The 26,436-nt window shown below is 35.8% G+C and overlaps 1 long non-coding RNA gene across 2 annotated transcripts in view; it reads right to left on the reverse strand.

Moving 5' to 3' along the window:
• Positions 1-26,436, reverse strand: part of LOC131576067 (uncharacterized) — a 70,407-nt gene that overhangs the window by 10,537 nt on the left and 33,434 nt on the right. Inside the window, exon 1 of one of the 2 annotated variants that reach the window (XR_009276919.1) lies at positions 10,925-10,979. The exons of the other annotated variant lie outside the window; for it this stretch is intronic. This is a non-coding gene — a long non-coding RNA (uncharacterized LOC131576067). Of the gene's footprint in view, positions 1-10,924; positions 10,980-26,436 lie in introns of those variants that run through there. 2 annotated transcript variants of the gene reach the window in all.

Here is a 26,436-nt window from a genome sequence, read left to right on the forward strand (position 1 = left end):
TTACAAGTTATCATAAGCAAAGATCTTTTGGACTACAGTGGAGTGAATAACTACAATTCATCAGTCCGCAAATGGGGCTCAAAAGTGGAAAACAACCAAGTACTCAAAGGACCATCAAACCCCAAAGAGAAGCTTTTATGATCTCTAGAGTAGACACTGTATTAAGGCAAACTGAATTAATCCCAAATTTATTTAACAAGGCTGGACTGATATGATTCTTTTACAGTTTACTTCAGAGTTGTTAATCATTAAATACATTTTAGATAGTCATCAGATATTCATTTTACATGCAATAATATTTTTATTGAAGTTAACATAATAGTACATCTTAAGAACTCTTTTGAAAATGTTCCCTTAGGAAAAAAATTATCTGCAAAGTAAATCCACTTTTGTGTGGCTCATGGGTTAGCCAATTTTGTAAATAAGTGAACATGTATCATTGTGACACTATTCTAATGCCATACATATCCCCTGATTTAATATACACAGTAAATGCTTTGCCTGGGTTTATTTTATGAATATCACTGATTTACTCAACCTGGACAGGACAAAAGAGGAACTACAGAGATTGTAAGCTACTGTTTTACAGCTATCTTGTTCTTTCCTGTTTTGAGAAGGAATTTTGTCAGACTAGACATTTTTTTTCTGTTCCCATAAAATCCTCCTCTGACTTTGGCCCTAATCCTGAAAGCTGATCTGTGTCAATGGACATGCATAATATCCCACTGAACTCAGTGGAGCTCAATATGAACATGAAGGTTTTGTTGATTTAGTGTGAAGAGAAAAGCATAAGCCACAGGTTCCCAAGGTAAGGCCTATACTTATATTTATGGTGATTAACTGGTTTGTGTTTAGCTGCAAGTCACACCAGCCCATTTTCCTAATGAAATGTAGCTGGAATTCAATGAAGATAATAAAAATGTTTCAAATTCTTAAAGTTACTTTTCTGTCCTGAATTTATATTCATTTCAGTGACTGGCAATTTTTTTATAAAAATATTTCAAAATTACCTTATGGAAATAGAGTTTTCGTAAGCCCCTTTTCTCGAAATCACCCAATTTTGTTACACAAAAAGAAATTGCCCCACTTAGTACTTCGCCTAAAAATTTGTGTTACTCTGATAATAAACCTCATTGATCAGAACTGCAGTGAAGATGAATTGCATGTGACTGTCCTGAGATTATTCTTCACAAAATTCTACCCAAGTTTGAAATTCTCCTTTAGCAGAAACCTAATAAACCTATAGCCAACAAAAATTCCTCAAGATTTTCAAAGAGTTTAACAAGCTGCTTGTAATTTTTTCTGGCTTGTTGAAGGAAAGGGAGTCAAGAGGAAAATTCCAATAAAACTGTATGTAAGCCAGAGGTTTGTTTATGTTTGTACGGATTAGCATTCACACATTTCCTGTTACTGGACTTCCTATTAGTGATGTTTAACTTTAACCACATATCCTGGGTTAAGGAATAGCTCCTGAAATCAATTTCCTGATTAGGCTAAGAAAGGTCAAAGGTTAATTTTGTAGCCACATGATTAAGCTACAAACAGCTACTGCATAGCCTTGTTTTAACATATAAAGTTACTGCAAATATTAGCTAAAGGAGGGGGCACACTCTGCTGAGTACACAGAACTGTTGGGGAAAAATAATTCCAGAGTCTTATTCACTCTGAGTGAAATTTACTCTCTCCACATGCACACATAGAATCCACATCTGTGGAGACATCTCTCAAACACGGCGAGGGCAACCTGACAACCTCTAACTTGTTCATCATTTTAAACATGGCTGTGTGACCACTGCCAGAGCCCAACTGCCATGAAACATCCTGCTGTACATTATATCCAGACTTCCTTCAAACACTTGTTACAGACCTTGAAGAAGAAACAAGGTTTATGGTAATGTAAGAATCCACAGACTTATATTTATCATATTCTCGAACAAAAAGCACAATGATTGCTGCTTCCTTAGGAAAAAAAAATATTAACAGATGGATGATGAATTTGCAAACAACACTGCAGCAGATACTGCTGTTGTACCAAATCAGCAGAAATTAATGCATTATTATTTTTTCCATTTAAATACTAAAGTGAACAATCTTTTGCCCAAACACTTCAGATGAAACAAGAAATATCTTTAAAAGTTCGTGAAGTTTCAGTCTGGAGAGATTCTTGTCTCCAGCAGTAAAATTAATTCTTTTTTAATAGTGGCAAGAGTAATGACAGCCCATTGACACATATCGATAGCAATGAGGAATTCTAGAATTAAAGCTGATTATCCAGATTCGTTCTCACTGCAGGGCATTGCCCTTTCCTGCTGAGTTCTCATCTACAATTTCATTCAGTTTTGGTAACTTTCTAGCATTGAAGATGGCTGTCAAGTGAATAAATCCCACATACTGACATTATAATTTTCTTTTAGATCTGTGAGACAGGTGATGGGAAAACCTGACATTCAATTTAGTGAAGATAGTGTTGGTATTTAGTTAACTCGTTACAACTATTGGAGATTTAATAGAGGGCTCACAGGTAATTGAGCAACTTTGGTTGCAAGTCATAGTTTCAAAAATAAAACTTGGTTTGACCCAAGACCTACATTGCTAATACAACCACACTCTTTTGGGCGTTCCTCTCTGTCTAAATTATCATTTATGTTTGTATCAGTGTGGCAGCATTTACACTTGTTTTACACAGGGTAGGCTGTTGAGAGATAGAGGACACAATCAGTCATCAGTCTTTACTCAGGACTCCCTGACTGCATGTGAACAATTACAAAATCTACTTTTCTTTTCTTTTCTTTTCTTTTCTTTTCTTTTCTTTTCTTTTCTTTTCTTTTCTTTTCTTTTCTTTTCTTTTCTTTTCTTTTCTTTTCTTTTCTTTTCTTTTCTTTTCTTTTCTTTTCTTTTCTTTTCTTTTCTTTTCTTTTCTTTTCTTTTCTTTTCTTTTCTATCAAATCTAGTTAAATTCTAGTCACAAGGTACTGGATTTTCACATTTAGGCTGTTTTTTAACTAAGACATAATTTTTGTGAATCCTTCATAATAATTTAGCCTTCACTGCTTATAAACAACAGAAATATAAGTGGATGCACCTGAGCTGCTCTTTATTCCTTTGTGGACTTAACATTTGGAATTCACTTTTCCAGCCACGTGACTGGTTCTACCAGTCAGACAATGTAACTTTTGTTCTCTAAATAGGTTTCTTAAACTTTATAAACAGCATAGCACTTGACAAATATGTTCCACCATCCAATAAAACCAATGAAGATTACCTGAGAAATAACAACTTTGAACAGAAGGAAAAATATTATTACTTTTTTTATATTTAAATTTTTTTTTATTTTTTTTCTGCCTGGCTATAGGTATCCTTTTCAGATTTTAAAATACTCTCTTTTTTTCCTAACATGCAGTGAACAGGGGAGAAGGATTTCTCTTGTCACATTCAAACCAACACATCGCTACAAAAGCACCTTTACTCTCTGCCCAGGAGCTGCCACATTGCTGACCCCTGTCTCCTTTTTCTCTGCATGTCTCCTGATTTACTTTGGGTTTTTTTCTGGTCAGCAGCTTTGACATTTTACCAGCAGATTTTGGTAATCTGAAAACGTGAAATTCTAGGACTGTTTACATTTTAAATTGTAAACTCTTTTGTAGAACATGTGATGACATTTCAGCAGCTCAGGCTCTTCTGATGTAAATCCTCTTGTCCCAGTAATTGACTACACTGCAGGTACATATTCCCTGTATTCTCCACTTGGAATACGGCAAGGTCCACGGCCAAGGAATCTCATTTTCCACAGTGCCTTTTCCCTCTTCTTTTTTCTTATTATTGGGAGTGTCTGTTCTATGGCACCTGGAAAAATCACTGCATTTTTCAGTCTTTTGTTTCCTTACTGCTTATAATGCCTGCATGCACACACCCAGCAGGTACAGAATAACTGGGTAAATCACTTTGATAAAAACACCATTACTGGCAGCCAAATTCATCCATGTCCTGTGCCATGTGTCTAATGGTGTGTAACTGTATTTTAATAGTTCTGAATCTGCAATCCAAATAATGGATGTTTTGATTGTAACATTTCTAGGTGTTTTTTCTGCATTTTTGGTGAGGGATAATCCAAGTTCGGTCATGTAGAAATATTTCACACCTCTCAACTCGATTTCTCTGAAATCCCAGAGAAATGGCCACTGCTCATGAATGGTGGAACTGTCCACTGCATAGGCAGTGAGGTAGATTATCTGTTTCTCTCCTGTGAGAAATACAGCACACTTTCAGCATGGGTGGAAAAACTGTTCAGTGCCCTTGCTTTAAATGACAGTAGAGCAACAAAATATATAATCAGATTCTGGGAGACTTGGGTAATATGTTCTCCTGAGATAAAAGGTGTTCATCCCTTGTTTTCAAAGAAACTGCCCTAACCACTAAATTAAGGCTTGATCAAAGTGCCCTAGTGTGGCTCTGCACTGCATCACAGAGCAATACATGAACATCCACTGAATTCATCTAGAACCCAAGTCTGACTTTAGATTCCTGTTGGAGATGAAGGGAGAAATCTGGCCTATAGTTTGATATCGCTATTCTAGATTTACTAGAGTATACAGAAACTACATTACTCTAATTAATTGCTGTCATCTTCTGTCAAGGTAATACCACAGTAACTCCAATGAAGTTAGAGTGACTTACAGCAGTACAGCTGATAACAAAACTTGGCTCGATATCCTCAGACATAAATGGATATTTTATCTGTTCAGCACATGCTGTCTCCTTTATTGAAACTGAAACAGTGAGACAAAAGTCATCCTGAAGAGACCAAAAGAAACTTAAATATGTATTTTTTTTCTAAGCCTATGAATATTTTATTATTTATGGTTTCCATAGTGCTTATTTACTTTGTTTGTTCAACATTTTGAGTTGTCAGAATAGGCACTAGACAGAGCAACAACAGAAAAGTGGAAAATTAGTCAGTAACAAACAGAGTTTTTACATTTTTTCCTTGGGACACAGATATGAGGATGTACACATTATCAAAGCTTTGTAAATAACATACTAATTGTTCACTTGTCCCAAACCAGGACTTCCACACTCCCAGAAAGTATTAAATGCACAGTTTTAAAATTATTCCAGTCACATTAAAATGTAGAAAAGTCTCAATAAAAAATATTCATAAAAGGAGAAGACAAATCAGGTATCTTTTGAAAGAAAACAGTGTATTTAATACAATCAGTTTATCAGATTAGCAAGTTTCTTACTAATATCTAGGAGATGTTTTCTAGTCATTTATTTGAGTGAACAGTTTCAGAAAAGGTTAAATATTATGAGGGATTTCTTCAAAATCTGCATTATTAGTATTTCTTCCATTCATCATTCTTTATTCACCAGAATTAAAACCCTATTTGTACTTAGATTTTTGGTATTGGTTTTAAATATATCACATTTTGCTTCTTCTTTTTAGGTAACGCCAAGGCAGGAAATAACAAAGATAGACTTGCTTGGGAAATGCACAGTATTTTTGACTCTGTGTTTTCCAAACTCTATGTTGTCTTCCAGTGAAAGGCAAACAGAAATATTTAAATTACTTAATTGCCTCTCCAAGTTCTACCTAAACTCTTCCTTAAGTCACACTCTTTCCTTTCAGTGAACCTCAACAAGGCAAACTGAAAGCTTTCTTTGTTATCCTGGTCTACAGCACCTGAATGGTGCCAAACAAAACTAATTCAGAGCTTTTAGCAAAAGGGTTTCTTTCTCTGACTCCTCCTCAATATCAAATAGAGAAAAATGAGTCTTTTTCTTTTCTCTCAGTATAACTAACAGCAGAGAAAACAAAAATATCATCTCCCTCATGTACACTCATCTTCCTCCTTTTTTTATGGATTTTTTTTTGAGCCTCTTTGATTTCTCATGGTTACTATTCACCTACATAAAATGTTGCCCTTGATGGTATGGCTTTATGTGGAGTCCTTGTAATGCAGCAACTCATAACCATAATATAGGCTAAAATGTGTTATCCAAATTGCTGTGGTTTCAAAATTTACCAAAAAAAATGTATATCCTAGAGCAATCTAACTTCTCATTTTACTACGACAACAAAGTAAACCCATTAGGAAGACTATGAATTTGAGCAATTAATTATACACTTAATAATATTTTATAGTTTTCTAAATACTCTAAAGTCCTTTCCAAACATTATGATTCAGTTCCTGCTATCACTCCTCACACAGACTAAGAAAATTAATGGATTTGCTCCAAAAGCAAATTACATTTATATTCTGGAAAAATTTGGGGTTTGATTCAGGTTTTTTCAAATAATTCAATGAATTCTGACTGTATGCATTTTGCAGAATGGGAAGTGGAAACCCAGACATTAGGCAACTTCATGTAATAGAACACTGGAAAGACAAGATTTCTCTCTTTAAAAATAAAGTCCTTACTCTTAAGTATCTCAATGATGAAGCGTTCCAAAGGCACCAAATGTCAGACACAAAACTATTATCAAAAGCCTCAGAACTGTATTCTACTTCACATTTTATTTCCTTTTTTTTTCTTGTTGTGGTACTGGACCTTAAGAATATAAAGAATTAATAATAAACTATTGCTTAGAGTTTCATGTTTATTACGTAACTAAAGCCATAATCACATCAAAAATTTACCGAAATTAGAAGAGTATAATCATAATATAAAAAAAATCTTAAATGTTTCAAGCATACCACTGATGTGACAAAGACTTTAGCAGCTACTCTAATCACATGGTTTGCAAAGGCATCCTTTCTCAAACAAAATAATTAAAGTTTACATTTTAAGTTAAAAAAAAGGTAATGACAAATACCAGTTTTGTTATATCTGAGTTAGAATTTTAAAATTATTAGGCAAATACTAGTGATTTAAAGGTGTTGAGTTAGACAGTATGAGCTACTAAGTGAATGTTTAATAAAGTCAGGTACAAATTAAAAAGCTCAATACATATTTCTCAATTCTGCACAGAAATCCTCAGTTTGGTGGTTGGAACTACATCAAATCAAATTTTTACTAGGTTTCTAAAAAACCTGCATATATTCATGGTTTCCAGAGGCTAGTCAAGAGCTTGAAATATTGGTCTTGACTATCCAGTCAAGACCAATTCTTTCCACAGGAAAGTAATTCTCAGAGGAAATTATTTGTCACACTACTTCCAATCTAAAGATCTAAACACAGTCTTTCCTCTAGCCTTTGGCACAACCCATAATAATTGGAGCATGGGAGAGAGCAGCAAAAAAGTGGACCCACAAGATGCATGCCAAACATCACTACCAGCTGAATCATTTGCTTTCTCACCATTCCTCCCCATCAGGAATAATCAGTAGCTGAAGTATTAAATGACATGTCGTAGTCATTCACTGATGGAGGAGCAAGACAGAATGACATATTCTGCTGATCACTTATAACTATTGGTTGTTATAATATACTAACTTGCAATACACAGCCTTGTTTGAATTTCAGATGAGCAGATGGCCAGATGGATTAGCCTGTAAAATTAATATTCCAAACCCATACACAGCAGGACTTTGTATGGGAACTAACTGCTTCAAAATCCATGAAGTCAATTGAGCAGATTTTGTTTTTCAGGCCTCTTTTATTATTTCCTCCACAAATACTGAAACCCGCAACAGTAAAAGGCAACTCTGGAACACTTTGTTATTTTGGTGCCATGGCTTCCTTGAACATTTCTTTCACCATTCCAGGTGCACCCATTTCCTGGTGAAAAAACCAAAATTCATTTAACTAGCCAACATTAAAATATTTGCATAACCCTATGATAAGGTGCACAGCACATGGGATCTTGAGATATTTAGGTACCTACTTTTGGCAACAGGCTTTAACAGCACTATTGAAGTAATTCCCAAAAACACTTCTCTGTGCTTTTGAGGCCTCTCCCAGTGTAGGACTGTTTGTGTACAGGTACCAGGCAGATGTCAGCTGCAGTTTCCAGAATGACCAGAACACAGACCTGCTGAAACAGCAAGGAGCCACCCACTTGCTGCTGGTCATAGTGACAGAGGGTGCAGCTAGCACCCACAGCCTTGGAGAAGGGGACAAATGCCAGCTATTAAAAACAGAATTTTCATGTTCCCCAGATCTTTCTGAAAAGTTTACTTCAAATGCAATTAGTCTTTCTTGGCCTCTGACCCACTACAGATGAACATAATACAAGTCTTGAGTGAAACTTCTGTATTTTAGAGCCACCAACTTGATTACTATTGATTACCCACTTGCCTCAGTGGTAATTTCCCTTTGTCAATAACATTTCTGCCTGACTGCTTCTTCTGGGAATTGGGTTTTCTGTTGTACTCCTTTTTTGTTTCTCCAGACCAATTCCAAGAAATACATTTTGGTTATTGTTTTGGGTCAAGCAAGGGATGCACTAGAAGGGAAAGGTTCAGCTCTCATCATGGCAGGAACTTATTAAAGAAATCCCTTGTTGTTCCAGGGTAACCAAAAAGGTAATTCTACATTTGAAAATTAAGCTGTCTCACGAGGTAAGTTTTCCTTTCACCCTTTGATGGGGGAAAAACATAACAATTTAAAATAAATAATATATGAGGCATTAGAACACTTCCATATAGTTACAATCTCCCTACTTAACATGAAGACTGAAAGGATTCCTACAGTTAAATTACTGTGTGGTCAAAAACTAAGTTTAGAGCTGACTCTCAAATATCATGACCCAGCTGAGAGGCTCATGACGTTGGGCCTCCAAGTGGCAGATGAGGCTTTTGTTTTATTTGTTTGACAGTAAATATCTGAGCTGTTGCTTAGCAGCCACACAGAGAGACAGAGGTGTTTCCAGACAAAATAAACTACACTAGAGCAGGTAAACCTCTCACAGCAATTACCAAATGGAAATGAGATCTGAACCCAAAGCAAAGCAACCCAACACCTTTGCTTCCTGCAGATTTGGGAACAGCAATTTGGGATTTCTCTATGCCAGTGTGAGGAGGCTTAATATATTAAAAATAAAATATTAATATATTAATATATTAAAAATAAATATATAATTTATAATATACTACTTTATAAATTTATAAATATATAGTTTTTATTATATTAATATATTAAAAATAAAAATACACTGATTTTGAAAAATTATATGCTGAAAGTCCTAGAAACAGAAACCAAAGTTTTCAAACTTCTGTCAGCTGTTAAATCCATATTTAAATAACATATTAAATAGCTAGATTTTCTCTCAGAGACAATGAGCACTTAAAACTGTTAGTTCCAAGGAATTTTCATGTGTCCTAGGAGCATTGCACTCATCCCGAACTGAAATACAAATAACAGAGCAACAGACTGAAAAGCTTTTGTGGATGTTTTAACATGATTATTAATTCTGATAAACCTTACTTAACTTGTTCATTCTGATAAGCTTTATTTCTATCTTTGCTGTCACAAAGGCATCCCCACTCCAGCCAAAACTCGTGCATGTCACCTACCCCTGCATGCTTCATTTCCACACAAAGTCTTCAGATTTCACAGGACTCACCTCCTATACCGAAGAAAAAAAGGAAATGCCAAAGCTACTCTTGCGTATCACAGCTGTACAGCTCTGAGGCAGGTATTTCAGTGAGAAAGCAGCACTTGGCCTCAGTGAGCAAACAGAAAGGGCCAAATCCTGCTCTCCTTACCCTGGGGCATTCCACCACAAGGAGGAATCTGCATGTGAATAACCCTAGAGAAGAAATGTGTTTCCAGACACTTGAGCTTAAAGACTAAAAAAATGCTGTTGTGAATTCTGTCATCTTATATTTTCATTGACGGGGTTTTGGGGGTGGGTTCTGTTGTGGGATGTTTTTTTTTTACTCTCAGAGTTGATCCACGGGGCATTGTCATTATACTGCTGTCTCACCTTTCAGTTGACAGACAGACTTCCTGCTGGAGAGACATTATTATTTAACCGGATCCACTCATCCTGCCACTGATTTGTTTTACTTTTGTTCCTGGCAAAGAACAGCAACTCTAGGTAATGTTTCTTTTCTCATTTGGGCAAGTCCTTCAGAACACTTTAGTAAATTAACCCTATGTAGTTCACTTAGTAAACACAGGATCTCCTGAAAGGATTTATAGAACTAAATTACTTTTGAATTTCCAGACAATCTTTGTTTTTCTTTCGTTTTGTCTGCCACAAGCTTAAGAAAATACTCAGGAAGCAAATGTGAATGTTTAATTCCTCAGCAAATAGAAGTTCTAAGCACAGCATGAGAGAATCAAAGCAAAAAGGAGAGGTTTTAATAAACAATATAGATGAAGACATGCCAACTCTGTTTCTGAAGTAGAAGTATTATCAATGAATCTGCAATAGTTTGTTTTAATTACACTATTCTTTTCTAGCTAAGGTTACCCTTCAGAAATTGTAATCCCTCTGGAAATCCACATCTTAAATTTGACAACAATCGAATTTTCATTCATTAAGTTTAGGATACACGTACTTATATTTGTATATAAATATTTATGATACAACCTGTACTATACACCACTGTTCAAAGAGAAGTAGGAGGCTTCCTAAAAACATTAGTGACTAAAAATTGTTAATCTCGGTAACATCAGGCCAGACAACTATAATAGTCTTTTACTTTCATCTACAGACCTATTAAGAAAACATATTCAGCAGAGCTGTGTGCAGTGGGATATTCTCCCTCCCACATTGTCAGAGTTTAGAAACTTCTTTAAAATATTACATTATAGATGCCATTCATAAAAATTTCCTGAAGGATCCAATTCCAACTTATGTAGTAGGTAAGGAAAATTATCCAGTTAACCTAAACAAGCCTTGGTTTGAACTGTAGAGGGACAGGCACTCACCACTAACTTCATACATATTTTCCTCTTTCTAACTAGAAAATTACGAATATAGTTTGCTCAGGAGTGCCTGAAGACTAAATGAAGGATTTCTCTTACTACTCACCTTCTTGTTTCTTCACTCCTCAAATGCTCTAGGAATCACCAAGACACCTCCAAAGCCTTCATTAATGTAGATTAATAAAAAATAAAAAAAAGAAGAAAAACTATTTGTGCCTAAATACAGAGTATTGCAATGAGTAACTATTAGAGACATGAGCACAAAGTAAGAATTTAGAGATTCATACGCTCAGGGACTTGATTTATATGGGAAAAATTTGATGGTTAAAAAAAAAAAAATCTGGTGATTAGCAATTAGACAAGATTATTTCCAGGCTCCTCAGTGAGGATTTCAATACATAAAGAGGACAGAGGAGGATCAGAAACATATGTGTAACATACTTAAAATCTGAAAATAAATAAAGTAGCTTTCAAAACCTGGTATGAGTACCAAGAACTGCTCTCCTTCAGAGCAGAGAACTCTGTAAGCTAATTTGGAAGAGGACATTAAACTGTGTGGAGCTCTAAACTGGATTAACCCTTGTATAGAGTTTAGCTCAGTTAAACTCAGTTTAAATATCTGAACACTCACTCTCCTATAGTCTCCCCACCCTGCAGAATACCCTAAGAGCTGTACCCAGCAGAGGCGCAAGAACTCTGATATTCCAAATGGAGAGAGGATTTCTCAAGCAGGATTAGTATGTTAATGTCAAAGTAGCATTAACAAAAAACAACAACAGCACAGAAAGCAAAGTGAAGCACAAGCAGATGGGACAAGTACTGCTGATGGTCTTTAAGACCATCCTGCTCTGGAGGAGCCACCCAGGGGATGATGGTTGGGTCTGATTAGGAAAAAAAGGTATTTTGCAGGAATTTTGAGACCACCTAGGCAGTGTCGACTGCATCAACTTCTTGAAAGTGAAGATCTTTAATATATTGACTAAATGTGCAAACAAAAACATTTTAAATAATCCATCTGAAGTCCCTTGTCATCAGCTGCCTGGACTCCCTGTCCACCCTGTACATACTCTCCTAGATCTCTGGGGTTTTGTAAACTCCTTCCCTTTCCATACTACTGCAAAACCCCTTTCACCTGCGCTGAGCTTATTGGCAGAGACCAGTCCAGACGTGAACATCAATAATTTGGCAAATCCAAGCCAACAGGGCACAGTACTAAAACCAGTACAAGCTCCCAGCCAAAACTGGTGTATGGGTGAAAGTGCTTAGGAACTTGTGCAGCAGGGGGAGATACCCCTTCAACCTCATCATTAAATGCTAAGTATATCCAAAGAAATTCAAATAGTGTGGCCTAGCACCCATAACTTATCTCTGCACACAGCAGTGCATCCATATAGGTGTTCTTTTACCCTTGTAAATACTCTGCCTTGTGCATTTAAAGGCGTGAAGTTAATAGCTTTTGACTTCAATCCATAGGCAGTACAGGATCAATTACCTAATTACATATATAAAAATCTGTTTCCCCTCACCAGAAAACAAAACAAAACAAAACAAACAAACCAAAAAGAGAGGAAAAAAAAAAATTAAAAAGAGAGACAAAAAAAAGAGAAATACCCAACAAACCATACCACACAAACCACCCACATCCGAGTACAACCATAATAAAGTGCATTCATTTATTTATAACTAAGTCAAGACAGCTTAAAAAGAGAGATTTGCAACAAGGTTTTTGTTAAGTATGAGCTCCTGTTCCCCTCACTTTCAGTCTTCATGCTACAGTCAACAATTATTACACTTAAAGCTGCTCTGAAGGAGAACAAGAGCTGGAACTGCCAGAACTGAGGCTGAGATATTCAGTTAATAATTTAGCAGCAGCTACTTATCAGGATACACAAGTTCACATTCCTTCTTTTCCCCACAGAAATGTCTTCTTCATGAAGGAATTTCTTTGGGAGGTCACTGCTAGAGAAGAGAGTGACTAGCACTATCTGTGAGAAAATGCTTATTTCAGGCTCCAAGAGTTAGCTTGGATAACTGGCACAGACTTCTTTAAATTAATGGTAATAATGGTTTTTTAAGAGTATTAAATCCTCTATGCTGAACTCTTTTGCCATGCTGCTGCATTTCATCTGATTTCAAAATAATCTAAGTTTTGTCCTGGTGCAGTTCTAGCAAGAGATCCATACAAAACAAGCAAATTAAAAGAAAAAAGTATAATTAAGCTCTTCACTATTTAAATTTTAAGTTTAGGTAGAAGAAGAATGAGAGTGATTAAAGTATATCCAAAGCCTAAGGTCGAATTTCATAATGCTGCAAAGAGCACATTCATATCTTGTTATAAAAGAATGTTTATTCACATGTAATATTACTGTCTATTATATATTACTTATTTTTTCAGAATTTTACAGCTGCCATTTTAGGTAAATGGTACCATTACTTCTATTTCTCTGTAAGAGAGCCATCCAAATTAAACAATATTTCTGCAGTGTATCATCAAATATGATATACTCCCCATCTGTGATACGCAAATGGAAATTTTGAACTTCGGGCTGTAAAAATATGCTCAAAAGTAATAAAGGTGGTGCAAATGAAAATCATCTGCAGAAAAAAAAAAAATTAGGTTTTGACTCATCTCCTTAGCTAAGCAAGGCAAGGCATTTAACCAAAGTAAGTTTTAGTGATCAACTCTCCAGATTAAAAATACACTTTTCTGTAAAATTTAAACGCTTGTATGTTCTTCTATATCATTTTTTGCCATAGACAGGAGATAAATTTGAGGAAGTTTTATTTCACTGAGATCCAAATTCATCTCACTAACTGCAGGAATTTCTCTGGGGTGCCTAATTAGGAGGCACATCAACAAAGGTTGCCTATATAAGTCAATGCTGAGAGACAGCTTTAAAGGATAATTCAGTGTTGCTACTCTAAAATTGCCTCTTCTCATGCTCTATAGAACAGGGCTCCTAATCTCAGCTGGGTATTACAATTAGTTGAAATTAATTCTGGCCCCATCCCTAGGGTTCCTACAGTAAAAAAAAATCCTTTTTTCTTTCATTCTGAAAGAAAAAGAAACATATTTTCTTTTTAAACTCACAAACCCAAGAAACACATAGGACAGATGCTCCTGTCTTTCACTTGGCCCTGCAGGCTTCTGAAAACCTATGGAAAATGCCATTCTCACTGGTGTTATGGCTTCACAAAGTCATAACCACTGCCACTGCCTTAGACTGTATTCAGTATTCCCAGTAGACATTTCTAGCTATCTCTCTTGAACTTCAAATTCACCCCATTTCTAAGCCATTCCAGTCCCCAGGAAGGACCTTCAGCAGTCTCAGGCTGAATAAGAAAGAACAATGATGTGGCTCCCCACTGCAAACCTGCAGTGTTTTTGAACACAGATGGCAAAAGTAAAACAGAGCCCAGAGTAACTCTCTACATGCATGATCCAGGACTCAGTACACCCTGGAATCCTGAGGATACACAGCTCTAACAGAGGTACTCTGCACACTCAGGTACAAGTAACCTGGTTGTGAATGTCACAGAGGAAGAACACAGAGCCATGAAATTAAAAAAAATAAAAATAAAAATAAAAAAAAAAATTAAAAATCAGATTCACAGATTTATCTAAGTTCTTCTCAGGGTACACTTCGCCTCATTCAAGGGACACAAGCTCCATTAACCCAGCCAAGTTCAGCAGTTTTTCTATAAACCAGGTTAAAAAAATATAGGCTAGTGACATGCCAACAAAGAGTCATTTAGGAATGCTAAGTGAGAATATTCAGCTTTCTAGGGATCAGATGCAGATGGAGAAGAGATAAAACTGTATTTTCCAATGCTTCCTTCCTTTAGAGAATAATTTTTTCCCCAAAACAATGCCCTGTTAAGGAAAAAACAATGTTGTTTCATGCCTTCATACTTTTCTACATGATATATGAAAAACTAAAGGGAAGTGTCAACGAGGTGATTTTAGCTTGGTTTTACAGACAAAATGCATGTCTGTGTACTCTGGAAAGGCTGCAGTGACCGAAGAATTTAGGAAATTGTGATATGAGAAAAAAGAAGTAGGAAAAAGTAAACCCTACAGATACAGAGATACATTGTCTAGTGTTCTTTAACCAAGTCATTTTCAAAAATGACTAATGATTTGGGCTTTTACAGTGCCTGAATTGCCTATGTGGCTATTAACTTCCAGAAAGTACTGAGTATCTTTCCTCTGCACACCAAGCCTCTTGAAATGGGATGTAGTTGGGAAACAAAAAAAGAAGGCATAGAAAACTTTCTTTAAATTTAGATTGTTTTTTAAACACCCACATCTCCACGATGCCCAAAAACACACTTGGAAAAAATAGTGTCATTGTGAAGTGATCAGATTGTCTGCTATATAATTACAGTGTTGCTATACACACCCCTGAGATATTCAAGCTGATTTTGAGTAAAATGAGAGATGATAATGTATTATCTGAGACATACAGAATTTAAAAATAGGCAGAAATAATGCCTCCAGACATTTTTTATTTGCTACACCAAGATGACACTTCTAAAGTATTTTGCACATTTACCAGAGATTGAATTTACCATGTGAGTGATTAGCCATAATCTAAACTATTTCAAAAAAGTGTTTTTGCAGAAATTTGTGGCCACTTTTCTCCAAGTGCAGACAGCCTCCTGCAGCTATAGATACAATCATATGTGAACCCTGCAGAAATTGATGGGTTTAATTTGCATTTAAGGGTTCATATAACTCATATAACTATCAGGCCAAATGGGACTATGCAGATTATTTCAAGGAAGAGTGTGCTTGGCTGTCTATAGGATAAGGACCTTCCCCATAACCTCCATGAACATACAGCTATCCTAATATCTGAATATTTACTCCAACCACTTGAAAATATACCACAGCACACTGAATTACTATATGCTATTACTCAGTTTTTGACTTCCACAGGAATTTATTCCCAGCAAAATACAAGATGCAAGCAGCTGCACACAAGATTAAATCCCCTACCTCCAGCAGTTTTACAAAAGTTTTGCATGATGTATGTTCATTACACAAAGCTAAGTGCCCACCAATCAAACTGCTGTGAATGCCCCCAAACTGGTTATCTCTTTAGAAGATAAAGTGTGCTGTTTATATAACTTATTAAAAATTGCACCCTTGCATTCCTTTTTCAGATAAAAAGTGTGAGGGCACTGCTTTATCACTTTAACTATGTGTTTCTTTGAACATATTTGTGCTTTAAAGTAAACACCAATGCTATTTTTTTACGACTACTAAAATCAAAACACATCTTCTCAAACTAATCTGTACAATGGTTGGGAAGAGCCTTTGATTCAGTACCGTAATTATAAACAGGCACTTAAGTCAGATGTACTAAAAGAGCATCAGTCATTTAAAATCAAATTAACAGTTTGATTAATCAAACACCAGACTGTCAAGTCAGATAACATACCTGATGGCTTTGTTCAGTTACCAAAGAGGGTTTCCACTTAAAGCTCCACGGAATTCATCAGGAAAACAAATTTTACTCAAGCAGAAAACTTTGCTTTTCTTCAAACATGCTCTACAGCATTACTGGTAAAATTCTCAGGACAAGCCAAATTCTGATTCACTTTCATGTGGTCACATGGCAGGAATGGGCAGAGAGATTTCCTGTCTTGTCCACTTTCCAGGCAGAAAAGTGCAGTGGGATTGAGGAGGATGTGCATTAATAGCATTGGATTATGGATATGTGGCATACCAGTGTGGGAGAAAACCATTTAATTGACTTATTTCTGAAAGTTAGTGATTACCTATTAGAATATGCATGAGGCCAGTGCATGGCATAGCATTGCATGCATTTCACACCTGAATCTTCCTCCCCTCCATTAGAGTATTTTCTTTTCCTACCATACCACTGAAGACCAGTCTCCACAAACATTTGGAGACCCTCCACATTAGAGACAATATAATTGATACAATTTTGTTAAAACCCCAAAATGCAAAAGGTCATGCTCTACCATTGCAGTCTCAGAGTAGCAAAATGCACAGATGAGAGTAGAGAACCACTATGGAAGACACCACCCCTGTGTTGCAGAGAGCAAGGTATTCCTCTGTGCAACTGGGACCCAACAAACTCAAGAAACTGTCACTGAAGAATTGTCCTCTGAAGTGAAACAACTCATCACTGATCCTCTGTAAGTACAAAACACGGCAGCATATCTGGCAGGAGGTGTCTCCAGATGCGTTCTGTTTGATTTATGAAGAAAAGCCATGTTAGTCAATACAGAAAGAAGGCATACATTTCTTCTAACAAAGAAAAAGAAAAAGCCATCTTTCTTCTGCAGTATCCAAATTTTCCTGGTGTTGGATAACATTCCAGAATTCTCTTTCAATCCCTTGGGTGTCACAAACAGCCTGAAAACAGCTAAGAAAGAAAAGCAAGAGAGAGAGAGTTTCTCACTGAGTTGTTTCACCCAGTGTTTTCAGACACTGAAGACTGCACCTATGACAAGCACTCTGAGCTTCGAAGCAGCATCAACAAGCAGATGTGTGCTTCTGGGGATAGGCCTGCTTTCAAAAGCATCATTGCAAATGCATGTCCTTTGCAGTGTCTGATCCAGAGCCCATTTCCAGCATGGCAAGGAAGGATAAAATGGAAGCATGCCAAGTGTACCAACATAAAACCTCTAAATTCAGAGCATACAATTAAAATTAACAGGAATAGGGACCAATTACAGATTAAACAGCAGCAAAGGAAAACTTGAAGAAACAAACCCCATCACCTCATACACCAAAGATCTGTCATGATTCAGTATGCTGGCTGCATATATCTATGGATTTGTAACCAAAGAAAAATCAAAAATGCCTCTTGTAAATGGTGTTTTGAAAAACTGATAATTTCTTGGCTTCATTCCACAGCTGCTTTTGATACTCATCCTTTTACAATTATGATTCAAACTTTAAATGCCTCTATGCTTCCAGCCTAAAATACATATTATTTGCTAGTTGTATTCTAAATGACAATTCTTTCAAGGTGTTTGCCTATGGGGCCATTTGGGGGCCGAACAGCCTAATTCAACTTCATGCATTTTAATGTTCACTGCTGCCCATTGATGAGCTCTATTGAATGTAAGAGACCTAAAAATATGCAGAAAGTAATTGTCCAGTGGGATATTTCCCCCCCTTACCCTAATTACAAGAAAAACCCCTTAGACTTGTTCTTTAAAAAAAAAAAAAATAAAAAAAAAAAAAAAAACTTTAATCCACTGCTTAAGTGTGTTAAGAATGAAGTAACGATCATGGGTTATAAGAAATCGAAAGGCTTATGGTAAAAGCATTTCTCTTGCTTACATTGGCATAAAGACAAAAGGTTTCAAAGGAAATGTATATGGGGTTTGCCAATTCACTACAGTATTTCTCCTAAAAAGAATTTCCCGCACAGGTCAAAATCCAATGATAAATGAACCGCAATGTCTTCTGAGGTTTGGATCATGTATGCCATGAAAATTACAGCTGCTTATCTAATCTCTGACGTTTTTTTCTTCCTTTTCCCTTCACAGTCTCGATATCTCCCTCCACAACCAGATCTAAATTTATTGCTACTCATACCAAACCTTCTCACTGTTTTTAAAATATCACAAGTAAATTCAACCAAAGTCTTTTTTTTTTTTTTCCTTCTAACCACAAATATCAGTCTGGCAGCTGTTTCAGAGAACAAACCTTAGGAAAAGAGAAGTGGTAACCTATCACAACACCAAGATTCAAGGCCTCTAGCTGGTCAAGTGAGCTCTTCTTTCATATCCACAGACATTTCCTGAGGATTGAATGAACAAGAATTCACCCCCTCTATCCCACAGTCCCACTGCAAAGATGTGCCCTAGAGATTGTAGATACTGCATACAAGAATTGACCTATGTATTTGCACAACTATATAGGCAATTTAGACTTTAAACTTTTTATTCAAACCCATTACACCTGGAATTGATACTGCTGTTGCTCCTTTTTAAAGCAAATACTTGATCTTCAAGCTAGATGGACCATCAGATACTGATGACTAATAAATGACTATGTATTGTTTCACCTTTAATCCTCATTGATATTAATGGAGGCAGTTTTCAGACTGCAGCACCTAATAGCAAGCAGCCTCTTCCCTTCATGTTTGAAATAGCTACCATACTGATGCAGGAAGATTTTAGATGAAATAAAATTTGGTCAGTACTATTCTCTGGAAAAAGCAATTTTAGCAAAATACAAAGATTTTGATGAAAGCTTAAATGTGATAATTTCCAATAAATAACTGCTGCTGTATGTTTTTTTTAAATTTCCATTATATTTTTACTTCATCACTTCACTTGTTCTATACTTTTGCCATAAAATACCAACATGTAGCATGTGTCAATACTAACAAAGCAAAATCATCTGCATATCAGGTTACAGTAATTCAGAATTTTAAAAATTTAATTTCTCAGTTTCCATGCCATGCAAAACTTCAAGCTTTTCTCTAAGTTAGAGCAAAAAAAGTAGTCTTCATATTTTATACTGAACAACATAAAAACGCCATTTTCAACCAGCAATATAATACATAATTAAGAATAATAATTAAGAATAATTAATATAATAATTAAGAATAATTAAGAATAATAATTAAGAAACCTAATTTTCAAGGCCTTGGATGAATATGAAAGTTCTCAAGATAGATATAGGCTTCATTTTTAGAAAATCTCAGAAATACGAAATTATGATCAAAACTCAGGACTGAATTTCTAAAAATTTGGGTTCTTTATTTTTCTTATATTTTTTTACTAAAAAGACAAACAAACATGTACAAATGAACAAACAAAAATTTTCCCAAAAGTATAATCCCTATTCCACATCCTGACACCCCACTGTCTTGGGACACAAATGGGAAATCTCAATCTGCAGGCAGAATAGGAATGAACAAACCCTTTTGACATTAACATCTTGACCACATGAAGATTCAGAACAATGAATTTTGCATCCTCCTTCAGAATACCTTTCCCTGCACATACATTCTGCTGGAATATCACAAGAATACTGCATTGTAAAATAATAATTCTGCCAATAAAGTAACAGATTTTACTCTGTTACAGAATCCCTACATAGGAAAGCATTCTGAAATAAGTGTAATGGAACAGCTTATTTTCCTATACATTGGCCAGTCAATTTACCCAAATTCCATAGAAAAAGCCACTTTTAACTGGCATTCAGGCAAGTCATTACCACACCAACCCCTCATTATCACTAAAAACAACAAGACCTTATGCCATTTTTAGTCTTATATTTTGCCTGAAGTCTAAAGTTATGTAAAAAAAAATTGTAGATATTTTCTATGTTTCATGACTTTCTAGATCATATTGACTTAAAGTATAAGCATGTGAAATGAACACCAGAAGGGAAAACTTCAGACTACTGGGTAAATTCATGTCCCTCATTTGCTGTAAGCAAAGATTACACTCCTACATTCAGATAAAATGAATTCAGGTGGAATTAGTTCAACCTCTCACTCTCAAGTATCTGATCAATAAAACAGAGCTTTAAAATCTTCAGAAAGACAGTGAACTTCTCCAGAAGGCTATCTCAGCTGAAATCTACACTCAGACTCCATTTGTTTTAATCTGGCATGTATAACAGAGATATGTCATCTGGCACACTAATGTATATATTCCTCACTATTCACAAGAATTTGTAGGAGTCTAGACCATTTCCTACATAAATCTTAGGGGTGTAATAGAGAGAAGCCTTTCACAATATGTCACTGTGATTCTAATTCCACTAAAAACTTTATTTCACCAGAAACTCTGGCCCTTCATATATGTGCTCCCAAGACTTTTTTTACCCTTTGCATTAGTTTTAAATACAGGCTCATGCAACTGCACAGAATATTAACAGTCAGAGGGGAAAAAAAAAAAGAAAGCGTTATAGAAGGAGTTATAACCAGCAAAATTCCAGAAAAGGAGGAGAAATGGGATTAATCTAATAGTTTTTTCATATTGGTATTTGCTGTATCTTTAGAACAAACCTTTATGGAAATTAAATCAAGGCTTTCTCAGAGTTCCTTCTTCCTTTGTAACATTCTCTCTCTTTCTAGTCTGCATACTACAGAACAGATTTAGCTCCCTTTTCACTTGCCACCTTCAAATCATGCTTTCTAAAGAGCATTTGAAGGAGAACTGCACCTAATTCAGTCAGTCCAGCAGACTTAAGGATCTGCACAGACAGGACAAGGAGCTCTTCCCACAGCTGACAATTCCATACTGCTCTTTGTATTTTAAATTCTAGCAGGTATTCTCAGCACTAATCAAAAGGACAGCTCAGTCACCTGCACACTGTTGCAGCATTGTTTTAACATTTGAAAGGTCAACACCAATAAAAATATGCGTTCATAGTGGAGTTCCTTTTTTGACATCAGCTGCCCAACACATCTTGCTTCTGTCCAAACACTGTGCAGTCTAAAACCAGAGACTGGAAACAGCTTAGCTGCAGGCTCAACAAGTACAATGGAATTCACCCCTTTTTCCCACTTTTTGCTTGCTGCAATGTGAATAGCCATGGTTCAAGTAGCAATTGGGGTCACATCTAAATTCACTTTCTCCCTTCCAGGGCAGTTTTCCCGAGCCATGGGCCTGAGGAAGACAACTTGACAATGTCAAATTCAGGCCTCTTTTCTTGTACACTCACCAAAAGACAATAACATGGGGCCAGGCCTGCTTCCCTGACAGCAGAGATTCAGGAACGAGACTGCATCACTTAAACAAAAGAATTAATTATTTATTCCATTGCTAGCAGAACTCTAACTTACACTTTACAGCCTCACATAAATATCTATGATCCGGAAAGAGAAGGTGCCTCTGAACCAAAGTCTATATCCCCTCAGACAAACTGGGTTCTACCACCTCAGCTGAAATCATGGGTGTGTGTGCAATACAGCAACACCTAAACACCCCAGGTAAACTTGGGACTCTTTGTATCTGCTGCTTCAACCACAAATGCCAGGGGATATTTGTGCTACATTGCTACAAAGAATGTACTATTAAAAACAAAAAAACAAAGAGAAAACCAGAAAAACAAAAAGTAAAAACAGGCAATAAGAATGAGAAAATATGCTTATTTCCAGACTATTTCTGTAAAAGTGAGGCACACAACTACCACTTGAAGGGTGTATAAAGTACAACACCCATCAAGGTAACTTGTGTAATCAGAAGGTTACAATTCCCTTTTTACTTCAAATCCTTTTAGAATATGTGAACATATACCATTTCCTTCTTCTGAATAGGACTGTATAGACAGTGGATTTTCATACTTTTGGACAGCAGAACATTCCTTGAAAGTGCTCCAAACCCAAATAATAATATTTTAGAATGAACTCCAGTCACACTTTCATTCATCCTCAGGGATGATCCAGCCCTGGAAGGGGCTGAAAATCAAAAATACCCAGATCACATGTATTCTGGCCACATAAGGGTGGCCATGCCAGGTTAGACCAGAGTCCATCTGGCTGGATATTGACCGTGGCCAGTAGCAGATGCCTAAGAAAAAGTACAGAAGCAAGGCAAGCACGTCGTGATCCCTCCCCTCATTACACTTCCAGCATCCTGCGGTTTCAGGGCTTCCTAAGCCTGAGGTTCTGACAGCAGTTTTATATGCTGAATTACAGGACTCAAATCCCCAGCCCTTTATTTTGTGTAACGACAGGAGAAAGAAATGTTTTGCAGTTAATTAATTCATGTTTTAAGCAAGATCTGTTTTTTTCAGCCTCAACACAATTTAGGTGCTCCTGCTGCAAAATTACATTAGTTTAGGCACATTTCCATGTCACACATCTAGACACGAATTCCATCGATCTTCTCATTTCACTTGCTGTTTGAAGCTGCAAAGAATCCACAGTTTGTCCATAACAGATGCCAAAAGCCTAGAAACTTATTACACACTGCTCACAGTGTGGGTTCAGATACATTATCAGCATAAAAAGAAAAAGGCAAATTAGGCCACAGTAGGAGAACACATTTTTAATATTACAGTCTGCAGTTTGCATCTCTAATTTAATGCTGCTGTTTCCCAAAGTTATGCTGCATCATTCTAGTTTGCTGAATTGAAGAAATGACAGTGAGATAAAATTTTACAAGTGACTGGTCAATTCAGATAGCCAGTGCCCTTTGTGAATTCCAGAGAAACATTCAGGGCCAAAGTAAATGAGACTTTTAAAGAATTCTTTAGGCATTCAAATTGATAGAAATTAGGTATGAACATGTTTGGTGCCTGAAATTTAGGAAAAGGGAAGATTTTAGTGAATTCTTCCAAAAGAACAGAAAGGAAAAACACTCATCACCTGTAAGCAAATTGCATACACACTCTGTAAATACTTAGTTCTGTTGGTTTAATATACACACCACATACATCACATAAATTATCATCTCAAGAAATCATTGCATACTGAGGGGATTATCTGTGCCATTATGGCTTCTCTCTGGAGCTGATAGATATCTTTTACATCCTATCTACTGTTTACTCCAGCTACAGCAGAAATCTTGAAAGTGGATATCAAAGAATAGCAAAGAACTACAGTCAGCAAGGAAAAGTAAGTTGCAAAATTTCTAGTTTCATGATGAGTTTTTCCAGGATTTCATTTCTAAGATTCCATTCAGTTAGAGCAACTATGTTTTGCTTAATTTAAAGTTTAATTTAAAGATGGTAAATCTCCCAGCTAAGGATTAGATAACTGATATTGAAGAACCTCAGGGTGAGTAAAACTTAAAGTTATGCTGATTTTATGAAGTTACAGATTTTTCAGTTTAGGAAGAAAAAAAATCAGACAGCTGATATACATGAAAATGTTAACCTAGTCAGATGGAAGCAAAAAGGAAAAGAGCTAGCACCTTTTTAATTTACACTAAACAGAAGTTTTTAATCTCAGACAGGTTCAATTTCAACAGTTCCAGTACCCTGAGATTTTATAATACCATTAAGATGAGGTGGATTATCAGAGTTAACCCACTAAAAATTACTTCTGAAAGATGAGAACTTTCCCACTTGGAAAGTTTACCTTGATAATAACCAGAGGATGCACATGTGTGCAACACAAAACCAGTCACCAATGAACACTATGTCTGCCCTGGTTGCTAGCTACCAAGTCGCAGGCATAGCAGAAAATTATTCAGAATCTTAATTAATCTCATGATTATTCAGCCAGCATTTCATTTAAGATGCCTATAGAAGGTCATCTTACATTGTCCAAAACAAGCAGCCTGCTACCATTAGATATTTCCTTCATGCAAACTAAAAAATTCACAGTATAGGAGCATTTCAAAAGAACTACATAATAGTCAATGTTCACATCAACAAATTGCTATCAAAAATTGCAAAATAATAGCTGTTCTTTATGATGGATATTCAACATGTTTGGGCCTCTTCTGCACTTCTTGGGTTGCTCAGAGGAATGAGCGGTTTGAGACCTTTTGGTCTCTATTATAATCTAAAGTATTGTGTTACTTGAGCAAACAAATTAAATATAAAAATGAACTGGGAAGAAGGTGTCTGTGATCCTTGATATCCTGAAGAGGAATTAAGTTAGCACTGGTACTCATATAGGAAACATATTATTATTGCTGGATGTTTATTCACCAATACTGCAGGACTTCAGACCTTTTAAATTAAATTTACATACACTATTTAAATAGAGAAGCAATGGTGCATATGTCAGTAGTGTTTGAGATATGTATGGTTTGCAAGACTGAATCACCAGGTAAGTTTTTAATTACCATTATTTTCTTTATTTTTTCAGGAAAATATATAAGAAGATAGGAAGTGTTTAAAGATATCAGACTCATTTGCCAGCCTCAGGCTGATTAGAACATACATCCCACACTGCAGCTAATAATTTTAAAATTCCATATTCAAGTTCTAGAACTCTGGCAATAGCACCATGAATCCTGGGACACAATTCATTTTGTCCTGCTGATTTGTCATTTGCACTTCTGAGTTTCATTTTGCTGTTCTGCTGGCCAAGCCAGGTTTAGGAAAAGATTTTTCTTTAAATTTTTAATTTGATAGGTGGTACACTGTTACTCTGAGCCTCTAACGTAGGGTCTTTAATCATTTTATCCTGTTGGCTGCTCTTTTTCAAGAAGCTTCCCCTTTTTTACATGTTTTCCTTTTCTGAATTTAAATATTACTAGAGTAAAAGGGGTTTTTCCTTCCACAGCACACAAACTTTAAATTTGTCCTGATCTCTTCAGCCTGAAAAATAATAACATCTTGAAATATATTCTGTGTCATGTTGAGGATTTATCCAGATATCACTTCTACTTCTTTTGACTTTTGACTACCACTAATAGAGGAAAACTTTCTAGAAAATAGCAAAGATGTTATTTGTTAGTGGCAAAAATGCAAGCCTGAACTGCTTCTAATGCATTAGAGAAATTCCTGTGCCACTGAGTCAACCTTTGTGAGTGTCACAAACCACAAATCATAGGTTTCTGATTAATAAGGCTCATAAATGTCTTTCATACTATGAGGTAATATTTTTACATAGGAAAAAACAAAAATTGCCTAAACTGCTTATAATCATGATTTTACTGCATAATATTAAGATTTCCTTATTTTTATATAAAAGAGCCATAAAGTTATTCCAACTTGCTTATATTTTAACTATAAACTAAGGATAGTCAAGTAAAATGCAGTTTCATATTCTGTTTCCAAGTTCAGAACAGGTGGTAATTTTACAAGGCAGCAGCCAGAATCTCAAAAAATATTAAGCAAATCAGAAAACCTGCCTAAAATGGAAGATTTCACTGCCACAGCTTTGTTAAAAGGAGGAAAGAATTCTGTTGGACCAATAGAAATCCTGACATAACTGAAGTGGTATCATCCTCACTACCACCAAAAAAATCTCCCTTTTGTAAACAACAATCAAACTCAGCTCTGGCAAAAATTGTTCTCTTTTGAAGCTGTAATTATGGAATTTTCTGTCTTAATTATGGAAATTTGTAAGTATAACGCAACCAATAAACCTTGCATAGATAAAAACAGCCTTAGCCACATCCATAAAAATAGCAGTTAGCAGAACAGTGTTTCCTAAACACAAGCAAAGCAAAGATTAATGCTGATTTAGCACTAGATCCATGGTCTGTGTGCATGAACACAAGCATGAACATAATCTGTATCACATTGACTATTACTGAAAATTGATTTTAAGACATACAAGAAAAATTAACTTTAAAAAACAAAGGAAGGCAACTACATTTGTAGAAATGTGTGGTGTTTAAATTTAATTAAATGTGACATCTACATTGTTTGGAACAGACCTACAGTTGTGTATCTATCTGAGCAACAAAATAAATAACCAACCACAGTAGCACACATATTATTTAGCTCATATTAAGTCCTTCACCTTTGGAAGTGTAATAGTATGTAGGATTGGATTGAAAATACTTGTACCATGTTATTGTTAAACTGGTTATCAGTCAAACTTACTACTGTGATATGTAAAGGCTAGATTTTCAGGAAAATTCAGCATTCAACTTTTAGACACTTAACTAAGCAGACAGGCTTTTAAAATTGCTCCCTATTTTGGCTCTGAAATGTATTGATTAGATTTCCAAGAACTGAGTCCTACACAGGGTCAG

Source organism: Poecile atricapillus, chromosome 2, assembly GCF_030490865.1.
Source record: "Poecile atricapillus isolate bPoeAtr1 chromosome 2, bPoeAtr1.hap1, whole genome shotgun sequence".
Lineage (NCBI taxonomy): Eukaryota > Metazoa > Chordata > Aves > Passeriformes > Paridae > Poecile > Poecile atricapillus.